Here is an 18,919-nt window from a genome sequence, read left to right as displayed (position 1 = left end):
TACCACTTTAGAGTTTTTGCGGTGCATTTTCGCTTGTAAGTATGCGGTCGTAGTGAGTCCATTGTATAATTACAGGGTGCGGTGTGACCGCCGCCCGAGGCCGCGCTTTATAGCACCTTCGCTGACTATCGCGAAGCGTTTTTCACTGTGGCCGCAGCCTCAGTTTATTTACAGATTAACAATTAATAAAACGATCCATTATGTTTATGGCTACACGGTTGTTACGAGCCATTTTCTCGGTTTTAAAAGGTGTGGAGATAAAATTTAATTTTTAATGCTCTTTTATGATATCGTATTTTGCTTTTGGAGAAAATTGTGTTCAGCATCAATGAAGATGCAGTACAGTATAGTTTTATGAATGTATCGTGTCATTTATATACTTTTAAGTTCAAAATATTTTTTTATTTATGAAGTAGAAAGTAAATTACAGCTTTCTACATGTAGGTACATGGATATACATTAAACTAATTTAATATCATAACTGGTTTATTTCACTGATCCAATTTAATCAATTACTTAAACTGCGTGAACATTAACATTAAGCGATGAACTGGCTATTAATAGTAGCCATCTTGAGAGGCGTGGCCAAATCTTACATCATTTGTTACCACAAATCATCAACACTATAATTATGTGAAAATATAGATCAAACAGGTGTTAATTTTGTTTTATAGAGTGTAATGATGTTAGAAACTTTCTCTATAATTCATTAGTAAGCGATCTTAATCCATAATAAGTATTATTAATAGGATATTTTGTAATCATTATATTATTGCTAAGCCCCTCTTCATGGTTATACCGTGATGGTATTTAGTCAGCAAGAGTCTGACACTCCCTCTCGCCTCACCCAAGTCGGGAAGTCATTGGTTGATTTTCCCCTTTAAAACAAAGCTGCTATCCATGGTTTTACTATTCTTAAACCAACCTAAACTGAACCTTCCCCAATAACAAGTCTGACAAATGCATATAGAAAGCAAATTCAAAACAAACTAACATATTAAGAAATTAAAACGTGCAAAAAATCTACTCCATCGTTATTCTAATCTTACTTGTCTGTTGTCACTATATCTCATGTCCATTTACAGTAATCGTCTTAAACTAATTCTAATCCAAAAGAGAGTAACTGATTATGTAATACAACGTAATCGATACCCTCTACCCAGGCATTATGGATTACATTAGGCGAGACGCTAAGCCGCGTCAAATATCGAGAAATTGATTGTCATGCCAACTAAGCGATCTTATTTGAAAATTTCAAGGTTGATGTGATCTTTAAGATTTGTTTGGTCTTCAAAATTTTTGTGAAGTATATGAGAAATTTCAAATTGATAATACTTACTTTGTTTGATGTTTGACTTTGACTTTGGATCGATAATGCTTAGTTTTAGTCAATCTGTCATTTAATGCTCGCCCTCCAGTCTTGATATATGGTGAAAGTGATCACAATAACGGGCTGTTATTGCCCTATCTGATAATTTTCTACAAAAAATCCTATAAAAAATTTTGGAACTCAAAACCTTATTGCCAAAGAAATTAGGCAAGCAGGTACTTGACCTTCGTCTTCTACTCCTATCACCTTACAAACAACGAGTCACAAATAAATGACGAACATTACATTTATATTGAAACTCATTACCATCCACCACGTGGCACTACCATCATTTGTACCATTACCATCGTCTGTATCATTGCCGTTACCGTGAGCGTGCTTCTCTCGCCCACCGCTTACTTTCACTGCAAACTTGACACGATTAGTACGAGCCCTTCGTGAATTTATTATGTGAAAGAATTCGTTTATTTTTGTACTTTGGAGTATCGGTTACACTGAGGCTTTGTTGAGAATGAGAACTTTGAAATTTGAGCGATTAGGTTCAATGATCTTGAGGTTATGTTGAATCTCTTGAAAGAATTTTATCTATACCTATTTGGCTTGAATACAATTCCCAAAGTATTTTCAGATACAAAAGAAGAATGAGTACAGTAAAAAAAGAATTATTCAAAATGATACAATCGTTGGAAGTTATGAGCGTAAATATTGGTGATTTATTTTTATACAACACGAGTATGGAAGATGAATGGTTGGTAATAAGTAGTAATCGTTTAAAAGTACATATACATACATTTACAGCATTCGTTTCAAATATTCATCAAAACGATTCAAATGAACTTCTCACCTACCATTCAAACAACCTAAAACTTGAAAATTCAACTTTCAATCAATAACTATTAAAGAAAGTAAATTGTCCGTACTTACTTACCGACTTTTACCCATTTCACCATACCAAATATTTGCATAAAAACTCATATTCATACAGAATTCGAAAGCGACTGTCTCCCATACAAACATTGAATTTACATGCGCGATCTATTCAAAGGCCTTAGACGAATCAAAGAATAGTTAGGCGTTCAAAAGTAAACAATATCGTTGAGTAAGGAAGCTATCGCGCACTAGATCTTGCCGAGCGTTGACCTGTGCAGGGGCACACAACGAAATTGAAAGTAAATCGCGACAGTGTAGACGTACCTACAGATTGTGGCACGCAATTTTGCTTACAAATGATTTATAGCCCGAAATTAATTAAGATATTTCAAGAGGTCGTATTCGGAGAACATTTGTAAAGGATTCGTGATACGAAATAAAAGCTTACATTAACCAAACGTACAAAGGGTTGACAATAACACAATGCTATAATGTTAACTCGCGAAGAAAGTAGCAGTTGAAGAAAGAATTGCATTGAAAACGGTGCTGAGTACAAAATGACAATTAATTTAGAATAATGTTGACAGAGAGAGATATTTTACAGTCATAAAAGTTCTAAGTGAATTAATTGAGCTATGCAGTAAGGCAATCGTTCTAATAAGTGTACAGAGTTAAATTGGAGTAAAATTGTGAAGTTTATGACGAATTAATTATAATGAAAGTAGTAGTAAGAAGTATCAGGGAACAAGTAATGCAGAGACGTGAACTCCTAAAACATAATTTACGAGGATGCTATTTCATATTAGATCGTCTTACAACGAGCTACAACAAGAAGATTTACTGCGAATTCGACTTATAAATTACCATTACAGTTTTAGATAAAAGATATCCACAAAAAACATGAGGTGCTCATTAGTCATGCTAAACATTACAGAGCTCTTTAAACATGTAAAGAAACAAACTCGTGTCAAAACGTGGGTCAACCAATTAGACAAAAAAATGTATCGCTCTCATCCAAATCACGAGAACCAATTGAATTTTATTTTTAAAACACACAAAACGCTCTCTACACATACATACTCTTTATTTACACTTTCACCAACTGACACTTCTAGGATTTTGAGGACCTATCTCATGTCAACCTGTCAGAGACTTGTCACGATTCAGAAAAAAAAAGAGACAATCTTACACGTCAATCATGCGTGTGACAAGGACAGCTGTATGTTACGTTTTCAGATATACAATTTCGTCAGTCAAATGTTTGCGGTCAATGACATTTGATATCGTACTTTTGCTTTCGCTAAAACCTGAATTGTCTTGGTGTGCATTAATTGGTGTATTAGCAAAGCTATGTTGTTGAATAAGTAGGTATGTTATGGTAAATTAATAATTTGCTTCGAAAGCTACGTACCAATATCTACATGCCTGATTAAAACTCCCGTAACATCGAACACACCATTTTCTCAACACATTTTCTAGTAAAATTCTATTCATAATATTTCCTGACTATAATTCTACTAGCAAGTACCGAAATACTATAATTTTGTCGTTAATAATTTTGCAAAGGAATGTATATTTTATATGGCCCTATTATTCAATAACCTGGTTCTTCTTAATGGGCAATTCGTTAACTACTTACATAATAAATAACAGTACAACATACGAGTACAATACATATGTAATGGTACTCGGAATATTTAAAGAAAATTATACTTCTCTCAAGATCTACCAAAACACGAAGTATTAGAATTGATGAACTATGAAAACGACTTGAAACATTCACTCGACTCCCAACAAAAATACCAGACAAAGCTCATAAACATGCACACGAACAAATCATACGAGATACAGTTCTTATCACATGAAACAAGAGAAACAATGATAATAATTCAAACAATCCCTATTGATGGAACGTTCACATGGAATCCTAGGAACCGTTGACAGTTAGAGTTAATTGCCCCGTACAATGACGGCACCCACAGCGGCTGAGAACCTGTGGGGCTGCATCATAAACCCACATCCAAGACCTGCTGGCACACATCCAGAGGTCGCCGGCGACGGTTAGGCCTTAGAACAAGCGGGCAAGCGATAAAAACATATCGAGCTACGAACTCTCTTTATGGAAGTGTGAATTGAGCATTTGAGTCTGTTCCAACGGAATTTAACGAGAACATTATCGTTTTGAATATTAGCTTGATTCCTTATGAGATTGACAACACACTATTAATGAGATCATTATTATGTCATATGCGAAACAATAATTATAATAATGCAAACTTATTACCGATCACAACTTAAACGTAATTGTCAAGAAGTAAAATACAACAGTCCGCGTTTAATGTTATACTCAAATAATTAAGGACCAGTAAAACAGACGTGTCATGACAAAATAAACATGTTGCTCGCTGCCTTTAAAGCTTGACCGCAGCTTAGCGTTCCACGGCTGAACTAATCAACATGACGGGCGTTTTGGATACGTTTCGTCGACTCTTTAATTGACTGTTATTCATATTCGATTAACAATATCTTTTTCTCATATTTATGAACTACAGTTATGTATTCATAAATGCTAAATGCTGTTATTTGCAGGTGGCATCATTTGTTTAACACATACTTTTCAATCAAAATATTTGAAGTTGTTGGGTAATTGCTTAATTGTATTCCATTGAATGCTTCGATTGCTTTGTTATCCACGTTTAGTGATACCAAAGATAAGAAACTTTAGACGCAGCACAGAACAACATTCCTCATTTAATTACACCGTCCGGCGCAGATAGTTGATTAGCATCAGCAGAAATTAATTAAACCAAAAGCCGACGCAGCGAGTGACCGCAACAAATCCGTAACCGAACGTATAATTACATCTATGTAACGTAAGTAAGAAATAAATCATACAATCGGCTCGTGGTGAGCGGTAAGTAAGAGTAGTCAAAAACGAAAGTAGAATCGATCTAGAATCGACACAGCCGAAACATCGGAGTCGGATTGTGGTCAGTCGGTCGGTGACTTTCACCGGGGACTAATTAGCGATACCAAGTATCGATGTTTACAAGACCACCGCTGTGAATATCGATATCGATGTTCCACACCTTATCTATCAGCGGATGACATTCCATCTAATGTGACGTGGGAATGAATGAAGTTACCGAGATAAGACTGTAATGACTGGACTTTGGATTGATGAGTTCAAATAGATCTGTCGACGCTAATGAACAAATCTTAGATCAAAGTTATCAAAGTTTTAAATGAAAGTGCCATGTAATAAGCTAAGTTCGTGTTTAAGATTTTACGAGCTAAGTAAAAAACAAGAAAATACTTATTTTCGCCAATTAAGAAATATCTTCAATGAACCTGTAACAGTTTTAATAATAACCTAGACAGTGGTTATACAATCGTAAACGATCAATCAAATTTACTACCAATTAGCAAATGATATGTCAACTCTAATTGCCTTTATTACATATTTTTATATTAAGAAACCACGCAAACTTATAATCGCTTATAAATCACATTCAATAAAAATAAAAAATATTAATATTTATTTGAAAACATCGATGAATAAATGGCGCAACACTATCAAAAGTTCCGCCGCTGACCGGCGCATACGCATGCCATGCCCGCCTTTAATCGATTGGGCGGGCAGACAAGATACATGACGTTACAACATACAAACTTATAATGAAGCAGTCACTCATTATTTAAAAGAATTTTGTCTTGGAGAGAAAATAAATATGCTTCTTTATTTTAATTCATTAGTTTAATGAGATGATTAAACCTAAACATTTTTTTGTTTCAATAGATTTGAGGTATGAGCCTCTAGCATCGCTTGAAACAAGTCGAGGTCCTCGTCAAACAGTTATTTCTCACGAAAGTTATAATAAAAAAAGATTTGAGGAATGTTTATAAAAAAATCATCCCAGTCACGTTTCACTGGCACAGTGGGTTATAAAAATTACGTGTAAACGACGTAATCTTAAAATAATAACAAAAATATTTCAATAAGAGTATTATTCACGCAACACGCATGCGTTCAACTACATGCAAGACAAATCGTAGTTATTAAAGAAAGTGTTGAAATTACACGAGCATGTCATTGTTTAACCAAATAATAAATTAATAAACTATTAAGTTATAAACTTTTTTTGGAACATTACCGTCACTAATTAGTGATGTAACAAATGGTATCGATAGAAGATAAGTTCATTAAATTATGTCGAGTAAAAGATTTCAAAAGAAAAGCTCCGTTCGTGCAGAATAAATTCATTAGCTTTACTGCCTTACTTGCAGAGTAATAAATTACTCCACAATGTGACTCCCAAGCGAAAACGAGTGCGAAACTATAAAATAATTAAGAGATAGTAAAATCAAACAATGATGTATGACGTGAACACATTGTATGAATTATCGATAGTTTGTGTTTCGAACAAAAGATCGTTTGTTAATGTCAATTAGAGGCTTCGATCTTGCTTTCCCTACGACTATGTTCCCATGCATCGCTAACAAAAAATGTTCCTCTCTTATTAAAGTTTCGTGCATTGAGAAACTCGATGTAATTTGAAGGCGGTTGTCTTGTCGTGCAACAGTTTTTGTGTGAAGTTTGTGTTTTATTTTGAAAGCCGATTAATTTACTAATTACCCAGTATATCATAATTTTCTACAATCTAATTTCAAGTCATCATTAAACTTTATTAAATAAGATAATCCTAATTTAACATAACGATGCCGAAATGTTAGCAAATTATAACACTTTCATTTTCATTGGCCTGCGTTCGCGCCTACGTCGCGTCGTAACTGTTACGGTTGTAAACGATTGTCCTTTCAATCACTGATGTAATAAATAGCTATTGTACCTGCATTATATTGGTCGACGTGTGTGGTATTACTAGGTGGAATTTAATTGAGAGTCTACTCAGTACGAGGTCATTGTCCGCAAGCTGGCCGACGTACAAGTATGGTATAAGTTCTTATGTTTAAGATATTTTTTTATGTCTCGGTGTCGAAAATTGGTCAAGCCGAACCACTTGGCTATACTATAGAAGGTAAAAAACACCTACTTAGAATCAATTCTAGTTATTTATTAATTTGAACAATAAATCTTACATAATACTGAAATAGGTCAAGTTGACACGTTGAATGATTTCTCGAAACTCAACAGGACTAAAGGACTAATCTCGCTTTCAATTTGAAAAGGGTCTGATTTAATTAGGAAAATTAACGCGGCCCTAATTTTTAATGTTCCTTTCGCAGTCCCAACGGAACTTTGTTGCGCAGAAATTCACACATTAAACGATTTATATTCGACTCCAGTTTTCACAGACTGAGGGATTAAAAGTGAATGACTAAATTATAGAATTAATTAAAAACATTATACTACACAATTTATTCAACATCACCACAATCGCAACTGACCTAAAAACGTCAATTTGTTCATGAATTTAACTCTATCGATAAAACAAATCTATGCATTTTTTATTGCAATACGCACACGTATCGATCATCGTTATCTATCGATATAAACATTACATCTGTACATCACTATTCCGTTCGAATAAACACGAGTGACGTTGAAATCGAAATGCATTGACGTTGACATCGCGAAAAAAGTTTTTTTTTTATATAGTTTCGTTTTAAAAGCTTTCTAGCGTGGACATTGATAGAATTGGATGCTGGGACATCTCAATTGGACCTCCATTGTGGCGTTTTTGTGTCCATTCGAAGTACTCTATGTATTGTATTTTTTTTTTGTAATCGATTGTGGTTTTTTGTATTTGTGTTTACTACTATATATTGTATTTTTTCATCATGTGATCATTTTAGCACAACTTTTTGTATGTTTCATGCGATTTCCAACCTGCTTGCACGATTGGCAATGCCGGGAAACTCTTTTACTTAGATTAGGCTTACAGTACAACAATGAACTTTGATGGATAATAAAAAATACGTAAGTCACAAACCTGAACTACTACATTCATACAACACAAATTTTCAAGCTTTCAATCACAAAACACATATTTTTACTATTAAGTTCCTAAAACTATTCCATTCTAGTTTTCCAAAAGGGCAATTTCCCACATGTATGTAGTTTCACATTCCCATAACATCGGAAGTGAGAATCATTGGTTGCAATTTACATAAAGGTCGAATGTCTTTACTTCTAATAGAACATGCGCATAACGACTGAACTGACCTTATTATATGCTTTCTATAAATAATATATAACACACAAGTTTATGATTTTTCCTAGAGAGGTAATAGGTAAAAGTGCTAACTAAGGAGGTAGGTGAGAGTTACTCTTCGCCAGTAACTTTATAAGTTCAATATATACCTAAGTAATAAGTTTTAATAGAGGGCGAGTACAACTTTTTTTTTAACTTTGTTTGACTGCTCGTTTAGCGCGGTGGCCGGGCAACTGGCTGCCGTGCAACGTGTAGCGGTATCGATTACCGCAAGGAGCAACTCTTTAAAATGATCCTATTACCTACTAAAATTGTTCTCTTCCTTATATATTGATTGATCAATGAAGCGATCGCCTCTTTTATGTTAATGTCATGTAACACATTACAACGTTTCTCGCAAAGAATAGGAAAACAGAATGATAGCTACAGGTTATTTCACCCCAATTTACCTTCTAAAAAGAATCCCAACTAATATAAAGCACCCACTTACCGCATACAGAACCCAGTTAACTATTTAACACCTACCTTCTAATTATATTCAACACAACGTACCAATTAAAATTAATGGCTATTTTTATATGTGGGTAAATCGTTTCACTGACCTCTTCTTGTACTAGGGAACATCAGAACTGAGTTCCAACAGTTTAAAGAGGAGGAATTTAAAGTTATTTTGAAGAAATACTCCCGTAAAACGGGGTGAATAGAATTCGAGGAGTGAATAGATACAGAAGAAGGGTGAAGAAATGGTTAGGAAATGTTTTAACATTTATTCACCTTTTGAATTCAATTCACCGCGTTTTACCGTTAGTAATATATTATTCCCTATTCTCTATGTAGATGGGTAAATTTGTTTTTGTTTACTTGTATTCGAAGCTTAGTAAAAATAGTTTATTGTGCTATGATAAATTACACACATATTTAAATCATATTACGTAGTTTCTGGGATTACCGATTGGCTCGAAAACCAAGAATAGGAACAGGGTGGTTTTTAGTCAGTAAGAGTCAGACACTCCCTCTCGCCTCGCCCTGGCGAGAAAGTCATTGAATGATTTAACCCCTTAAAAAAATCCGCTTCTTTTTGACCATAATTATCATCAAGCAAAATTCCAACCACTTAAGACACGATATCTGAATACTTTTACATACCTATAACATAAAATATATGATTATTATAAATCGTTGATCGCCTATAAACACAATCTATTAACACGAATGTTAGTTGAGTTCGAAGCAGGCTGACCTCAGACAACGTGAACTTTCTCCATACCTGTTTCTTCTAGACATCTTCATTTTACTATACAAGTTGTTGTTTTTTTATTTAGTAGACGGATGAGCAATTTTAATTGGCCCTTTTTCGACGGATATACAATTTTTGATGTTTATCGTGAGCATGGAATTATTACGACTGTCTGTATCTTTTTTGGTATTTTTGTTAGAAGCATGAGGTAGGTATGAAGACTTAGTGTGGTGTTTGAAATTAATACACTTGGTATGGAAATTAGTTAGTATACGTATTAGTTACCTGTTTACTGTGTGAATTTGTAAGTCTTCTGGTAATACGTAGAGAAGTGGATAGACATTAACTGATCTACGTAAATTAATTTAAATTTGTTTATTGTTAACCAGATGACCCACCAAGATTGCACAGCCTCAAACATACTTTTTTTCACCTTTTAAACCTTCCCTGGACTTCCACAAATAATTCAAGACCAAAATTCGCCAAATCGGTACAGCCGTTCTCGAGTTTTAGTGACGAACAATATTTTTTATATATAGGAATTGTTTCAATTAGTTTGTACTGTGTAGTCATTATTTTAAGAAAAAAAGGTCTAAAGAAAATAACTAAAGTCTTAGGTAAGTCTGACGCTAGAAAAGCAGTCAGTAAAAACAGTTATAATCGTTTTAATTTTATCATTTAGTCGGTAACCTGATTATATTGAGGAAAACAGCAGATTTCAACACCTTCCAAAATAGTTCTAATCGTAAATAAAAATAAAATTCATTCTTCATCGCATGATAATGAATAGTATGAATGAAATGTACTGTCTAACTGTGGCTGTTTTATTAACAGCCTGGGGGATTGTGATAGCCTAGTCATCTTGTGTTCATGACCAATTGAGTTTTTGAGTTCAAGCTAGGAAATTAGTATGTAAATTATGCAAAAAAATTTGAATAAGTGGTACAGAATTTGTGTTTTATAATATTTGAGGTTTCATTTAAATATATGCGTTTATATCTGGCGTTATTAATATGAGAGCGTGGTTATTGTAAAATTATTTATATTTTAAGCTACCAAAATTCTGTAGACATAAAAAATGCTTCATCGAATAAATGAAAGATATACATAAGTCATGTTAACAGAATGCATTATTGTATTACGTTTATCTTCGTACCGTTTAGTAAAAAAATACATAAGCTAATTCAATCAACAACCACTTAGTCCTAACACAATAATTGTCCAAGAAAAACAACCGTGAAATAATAATAAATAACTTAATAGCTTTGTAGATCAATAACTTCAAATAGTTGTCCAACAACTTTCCATTTTACAACTAACAAAATGTAAGAGAATCCCAACCTTAATATGTAAGTAGTTAAGTAGATAATTATTAATTTAAATCGTAGTTCCCACGGCCAACAAAAACGTATGAACGTTCCCATTATAAACGACGAAACTTTTACTGATTTCTCTCTGAATGGGATTAGTTAGGGATTCATGGAATTATCTAACAGGTGTAAAAAGGTCTTTGGAGTTTTTAGTCACATTTGCATTGGAGAGAACAATGGGTAACACGGTAACAACTGGTCTGATATTTAATTGTATTCTGTGGAAGTAACACCAAGTGTATTTGCTAACGTATAGGATAAAAGCTTCTATGAAATAATGAGCTAAAACATTGCGATAAACTTCTGTGTCGTTATGTATTTATCTTAAAAGATAGGTTAAGACACCACTTAAGCGTAAAAAGATTTTTTCAGTCGGAAAATCTTCTAATGTCTTCTCCTGCCTTGGGCGAGGCGAGAAGGAGTGTCGAACTCTTACTCCATAAAAACCGCACTGAATTCCGCAGACAGCAGATGTCCCAATCACTAAAGAGGTAGTTAGAATCAATTATCTCATAATAATCGTTTATAAAAAAACAACAATTTAAAAACAACCATAAACCACAATTAATTTCATTAACCTAACAAACCACCCACAGCGATTTTGATATCGATAAGAATCTCAAAGTTCACGGGCGTAATCGATGTAATTATTCGATTAGCCGACACGATGAACGTGCAGGAAACCTTAGCCCTTTCGATAACGACGAAATAAAATTCAAAATAAATCGTATTCAATTAATCAGTTTAACTAGAGAAAGTTTCGATTCAATTGAATGTAACCTACGTACAAAAAATGGAAGTCATTTGGATGATGGTATGTGTGGGAGAAGTTGTTTTAATTGGGATAGAAAGGATGTGTTGTGGTAACAAAGCTATTGAAGCAGCAATTGTAAGATTATACTAGAGTATAGATGATAGACTCCCTTATGGGTTGCCTTCCCACCAGAGATGTGCTATGTAGCTATGCTACGAAGATGTAATAGCTAAGCTGTGAAACTACTGATACTAAGCTATGTAGCTGTGCTATGAAGATGCGCCGCCACAAAGTAGCTGTGTGAGGAAGATGCGCAGCTCGAGTATGCAATGTATCGATAGTAGGGAAGCCATCCATAGCACAACATAACGGCAATGGCCTTATTATTACTGGTTTAACATGTAATTCTACTAATTTTAATACCACCTCATTCACACAAGAACACAAATGAAATAGTGCACTTTATATTGGTCTGTTTGTGTTTGACGCAGGGCGAAGATTAAATATGAGCGAGATAGTTTATGCTAAACAGCTTTAATTAAATGGCCAGGGAATTAAATTCAAATAGCTTCTTTGAGCTGGCTAGGATAAAAGGAGTGTGGTCATTTGATATGCAAATTTGAAGTTAAAAAGCTGGCTTTTAGAATGTAGGAGATAAATAAGGTTATGTGGCATATTAAGCAGTTTGTTGCAACTTGGATCTTTTACCAGAAAACATTCTTACCATATTGAGGAATGCAAACTTAAAGGGTTCCTCAGTATGTTAACTTAGTAAATCCTGACATTTGTGTTGTGTGTTGCAATGTCTCTGCATTGTTCTAACATATATGTACAATTATTGATTGGAAAATGTATCAGAGAAATTGTAAACATGTATTTTTTAAAAGAAGAAGAACGGAGTTTCTTTCTCGTTCTTCTCTAATCGAAGCTACATTTTGGAACGAGCAGGTGCTCGAAACTGGGTAGCTTCACTGACAGACTATTACATATTTTTTCATTTGTTGACATTTCAAAAGTACCTTTGTATGATTTCTTTGGAACTTTAAATTTCCCACGATGTTTTTCTTCACTGCATTTGAGTCGTATTTTATGTACTTAGGCACTTATCAGGTTTTGGCGGTTTGGAAACGACTTCCTTTACCACAATACGACAAACACATAAAACTAAAATCGTTACCAATTAATCTGTATCTAAGCGGGGAAAGTGCGGATGGAATCTCACTAAACAAAAACAGATGGGTCAGGTACAACGGAGCAACGGAGATGAGTTTCACCTATTAACGTACTATTAAAACTACGATTAAACGAATGCCGACAACTAGACGTTTCCTGTTTACTTAATTAGAACCTGTGCCTTATTGTAATTATGCTGCTTAACCGGCGTTAAGTTAAATCTGGTTTTGCTGTAATTTTAATGTGCGTTCGGCCGTATGTAGATCGGGGTGTGATGTTAATTTTCATGTAATCTAAGTTTCAGTTGTAATTGGTTTTTAATGTTTGAGTTGATCGAGTTTTTGATGTGTGTGTGTGATGTTTGTTACCTACGACGTACGTAAGTAGTAAGTAGACCTTAGTCTCTTTAGGCATTATGTGCCGTAATGTGCACCTCTGCCTACCACTTCGGGGATTAAAGGCGTGACGTTATATAAAAAAAACCTTAGTATCTTTAACTGTCTGACATTTTATTTGTTTATTCTTTTTGTTATAGTGTTGTACAGTATCTTCTTATGTCTTAACTAATAGTAACACAACTAGCAAACATGCCTTTAATAGACAAGCACACTTCATTAAAACCATTTAAGAAGTGACAAGCGTTCATTTAACAGATTCAAAACTGAATTCATTATTCTCCTAATTCTTTACAAATCTGAACTTTATTAAATCTCAGCCAAGTAATACCTAAAGAAATCTCGCACCAAATGTTCTTCAGAATTGAACCGCCTAAAATTAAAGTTCGTTATTATTTTAATCAGTTTAAAGGACGATCGTTCGAACCCTTTCCCTTCACTTCACAACTCGTTTTCTTAATAATATATTTTTCACGAACACTTTCAGTCGACATTCTGAAAACAACTTTCTCTGTATAAGACAAGGTTTATTTTCTATTGTTCTGATTTAGGTGTCGATTGTTATGATGGAGTGTGAAGCAAAGTCTTTAGAGATTTAAATCTATTGAGAATGATTTAGTTTTAAATTATTAAAAAACAAAGAGATGGATATGGAAAACCTTTCTTTGTGATTAGATAAAGGACATAAGGTTTAAAATCGTACCTATCTATTGTTTACTCGACAATACTGAAGGTATAACCTGACCTCCACAGCGAGATATGTGCCAGAGACATATTATTATGTCCGTAGGGATGTGCCGTAACAGGCGTAGCACTATAGGGGCTCCGGGACAGGTTTAACTAGAGGACTCAGTGCCCCTTATCGGTGTTGAAAATGGCAATCGGTCCGGTCTTTTACCCCAAAAAAACCTTTTGAAGGTGTCCCCCGTCAACAAAACCAATAACACACACACACATACACACTGAATTTAATAAAAAGAAAACATGTAAACACAAAACAACCACTCTATACAAATAACATTTCAATCGACTCGCAATACAGAATCGCTAACGCAGAACTAGAGTAAACAGATTCGTCACAATCGATTACAGTAATCGATTGAATGAACGCCGTAGTAAATGTTCAATGAACTAATATCGAAGCGAATGCAGCTGTGAAATTGACCGTAGCATTCGCAGTGAAATGTGAGGTCGTATTCGATTAATTTTGTTTTATTTAATCGATATAGTTAATTCATTACTACTGGACTTTGGACAATAATTATTGTTAATATAATCGTACTATTAAAAGGTGTAGCAATTTTGTAATTCCAAAGAAAGATGCTCCATGGATTAAAATTACATTAATGAACATTCAGTTGACTGTAAGATCCAATGCCGATTTTAACATAAGAAAAGGCAAGGAGAAAGATTTTCTCAATAGGGTATTATTTTAATTTAGTGATTGTATACATTATATTTCTCAGCATGAGTAAGATACTGTGTAATACTCCACACTTAAAAGTTAGATTTTCCATTACAAAATCCACGCTGTATTCATGAATATCATGTTTGTGTTTGATGTAAACTTACTCCAGCAAATAGCTATCAACCTTGATACATCACTCTATGGGTAAATCTTCAACAAAGTTTGACAGGCAGACGATCTCCTGAAGATAGTTGCCGAACTAACTTGAACGCTTGAAGTTCTGAAAGTGTTATGTCAGCCAGACGATAAGATGACCTAATAAACAGCTCTAATGAAAAGATATTTAATAAATACTCAAGTAAAGGCCACAAAAGAAAATAAACCTCGTTATAAAGTAGCAAAAGTCCAAAATTGCTCGCATAATTTCTTAAAAAAGCACCTCATTATTTTTGTCGGCGAGTGAAAAGGGGAAAATGAGAGAGCAAGCACTTTCCACGTTGAATAAAAAGTATAGAGGATCTCATATATTTTAATAATGTTAACATAAATTAAGGCGTTATTTTAAGTAAGAATTCTGATGAAATATTTCGGAACAAACAGAAAGTTATTTGCATACAATATCTGGAACGATTACTCTTCTTTTTGGGATAAAATAGTATAAATAAGTTAGTATTTACCTCCAATCGTTTCAGGCGGTTTAAAACAAAACCTCAATATACACATACAAGATAAAAAACAAATACCTCTCAGCAAACAAACTCAAAACGCGTCCATTCCTAAACAAAAGCCAAACGCATACATTCCTCAATTATTTGGTCCATTCGTTTTACCGGGCAGTGTCAGGGACCCTCGGGCTGTACTGACTATTGACATAACGAAAAACGTATTAAAAATCCCTTATACAAGAGTCGGCTTAAAATTAAACCCAGAATACACACACACGATAATAAACACCTCCATCCACAATGTCTATATCCAAAAACATTTTTGGCAAACCCATTCATTTCCTAAACAAAAAGCAGACGTAAATGGCTCGATTATTTGGTCTGTTCGTTTTACCGGTCAATGTCAAGGACGCTCGGTCCAATGGCTGCGACTGCGCCGTTTACGCAACGTGCATGCGCGAAACGGAACCGTGCTATACCGTTGACGGGAGAACTAATAAATTAATGCGATTCGACGGTCATTAATACGGTATATGAATCCATTTGTTTACCTCGTTTTATGTTTTTTTTTGGTGTATCTTTTTAAGTTTGGCGGAATTTGGAAACTTTCACTTAAGTCCGATTATAACTTGCTCACTGTTTTAAAATCGTCTTATAAGCTTAAGCTCTCCAGGTGCGTTTTTAAATTTCTATCTTCTATCCACGTCAACATTACAAATCTAAAACTATCATTCAATTTCATAAATGTATCAACTTACTTAACATGTATAATAAAAACTTTTTCTCTATCACTGCATAACACAGTTCCCCAGTAACCACCATACTTCCGTCTGAGGGCGGCCACCTAACCGGCCCACATTACCGATTCGCTCTGAATACGTAGACAAGTTCGTCCACGATTATACTAACACTATGTTATTTCTTTCGACTATGTTCTTATTATTTTCTATTGGAAAACTATGATCAAGTTCAATGAGCAAAGTTTCCATTGTGTTTAATGTTTCGTTATTAGTATTATTGGTATTGTCTGTTACTGTAATATTGGTATCTATATTAGTTTGGTCTTCATTTGTTTTTATGTTGATGAATGAAAATCCTTTATTGAGTGTTTTGTTCTCTTGTTCATTTGTTGTTTTAATTATATCAGTAGTTGTACCAATAATTAGTGTTTCATCATCATTATCATATCAGCCACAAGACGTCCACTGCTGAACATAGGCCTCTCCCAATGACTTCTAAAAGTGTCTCAATGTAACTTAATTCGAAAAATAGATGCTCATTGTAAATACTACGGATACCTTTCATGACTGACCGATGAATAAGTAATTATGACGATCTTCAATCGGTCACCGAGCGAGATAATTCTAAATCAATTTATAAAGTTAACAAAATAAAATGATAAACGATTTACAGCAGACAACAAGCCTTCTAAACCTTACGCAATAGAAAGAAATTCCTTATCTAGGTCATTATATGAGAAGTACCTTCTCAAAGCATGTCATCTAAAAGGAACCAAAGATGAGTAACATTAAAGAGTACACGGGGAAATTTTAAATACATCCGGGTTTTACTCGTGTGTAACATTTATTTGATCTTGGCTTTTCTTTGATATCTGAGGATTTTTCAATACATGTGAGTCGTGTTATGTTGAAATTGAGATAACTTTTAATGGATAGAAACGTGAACGTTTTTTGATATTGTAAGTTGATATTTATGGGTGATATTTAAAAGGAGAAACATCTAATGTACTTAGTAATAGAGGTCATCTTTTTTGAGGGGGAACATCCCACCTTGGGCGAGGCCAGAGAGTGTCAGACTCTTACTGACTAAAATCAACTCGTTCCCACTCCTGCTTTTCAAACCGGAGCCCCGCTAAACCTACTAGGTAGTAATACCGCAGCTCAGTAATAGAGGTCATAGTTAAAGATCCAATTCATCTACCCTTTTCGTCTCGACAAGAAAATCAAAGTTTTCTTTAACCCCCATTCTAGTATTAAAGTTAGAAACTAAATTCAAAAACTAAAGTTCCTAAGCTGTAATTTACAATTTTATCGTTTGTGAACTTGACCCATTAACGAAGTTCCATGAACTTAGCTTAGAATTGGAACAAAACAACGGTAAGACTATTAAAGAGTTAATTTGTCTCAATACATAATAACATTTAAGCTTCTAATATTAGCGGGATTTCTTCATTTCACAGCATCTACTTAACATTAATGATCTTAGACTTGATATTAAGATGTGCCGAAGGTTTAACTGCAATCGTTAAACAGTGTCGATATGCGACCATCTTGGTCATAATGAGTAAGATTAGTTAGGCTGTTGCATAGGTATTTCGTATTACGATTCACCTATTTGTATAGGTATTTTATAATTAAGTATGACTCCAGATCTATATGCCGCTATATTTTAAAGGAAAATCACTTGATTTCACAGTCTATAGTGCAGTAGAACATCACTTTCAGGCTAGATTAATAAATGCAATAAAAAATTAAGAACTTCCACTATGTGGGTGGCCACTACTGTTTCATCTTCCTGTAGCAACAATGTAGACTTAATAGAAATCAGCTTAATCTGTTCAGTTCAGTCCCACATCCATATCATTATCAAGAGCAATAATTAAAACATAATTATCATCAATTAACATACCGTTGTCTTCGAACCACAAAACAGGGAACAGCAGTCAAAAAGTCAAGCAATGTTCCAAACACAACACAGTTCGCACACAAAAACGTTCCACAGATTTTTTTCCAAAAAAAAAAAAGTTGTAAAAGTAAAGCGCACGTGCGCGGTAGTCGCGTGTTTGTTCGGACGCGGCGGTGCGCACGCGACGGTGGGAGAGTGACAAGTGGATACTGCGCAGGTGCCAAGCCAACCTCCCTCTAACAAGGTCGCGTCCCCCTCTCTTCACACCCATTTCACCCGGAGAAAGTCTGCCTACATACATACCAAATTTTCGAACCGATTGAGCTGACTGAATTAACTTGGTAGGGAGATGATGAATGAAGTGTGTGTAAGGTCATCTTGTGGGATCGCTTTATCTCAGGGCGTTTCATCTCTAATCGGTGCGTCAGTAGTTGTTACAACATCCATCTTGTAAACCGAAGATGATGTCTGCAGAAACAATATTTCAATCTTCTTTGATACTTAGGAGCTTATCAAAATTCATATTCTGTAAGAGAAATTGTACTTTGATGCTTCAATATAATTTATTTGGACTTATTTGCACGAAGTAATTGACTGGGAGCTTTGATTTATGAAGCAACGTATTTAGATGAGTTCGAAATATATTTTGCATTAAAATGGAATGGATTTTTTTGATGCTCAAAAAGAGAGGTTTATTTGAACTTTTACGAGCAAATTGCCAAGTAGGTATCAGTCACATACCTAATATTCGAATCGAATACACTATTGATATTTCTGATGACCAATCAGAATCAATTACTTCGCTTAATAATTATTATCATTAATTTTATAATATTAATTAATTACAGTAAATACCAATGGTATATTCTCATAATTTTATGGACATTTAAAATTA

The 18,919-nt window shown here is 34.3% G+C and overlaps 1 protein-coding gene across 1 annotated transcript in view; it reads right to left on the bottom strand.

Annotated features, from left to right (window-relative positions):
- LOC118270054 (uncharacterized) overlaps positions 1–18,241 on the bottom strand; it is a 37,236-nt gene extending 18,995 nt beyond the window's left edge. The window contains exon 1 of the mRNA XM_035585501.2: positions 18,028–18,241. The gene's annotated coding sequence lies outside the window, so the exon portion shown is untranslated. The remainder of the gene's footprint in view (positions 1–18,027) is intronic.
- Between the last annotated feature and the right edge of the window lie 678 nt (positions 18,242–18,919).

This window comes from Spodoptera frugiperda, chromosome 30 (genome assembly GCF_023101765.2).
Source record: "Spodoptera frugiperda isolate SF20-4 chromosome 30, AGI-APGP_CSIRO_Sfru_2.0, whole genome shotgun sequence".
In the NCBI taxonomy this organism is placed as follows: Eukaryota; Metazoa; Arthropoda; class Insecta; order Lepidoptera; family Noctuidae; genus Spodoptera; species Spodoptera frugiperda.
This window is presented reverse-complemented; position numbering and strand designations above follow the sequence as displayed.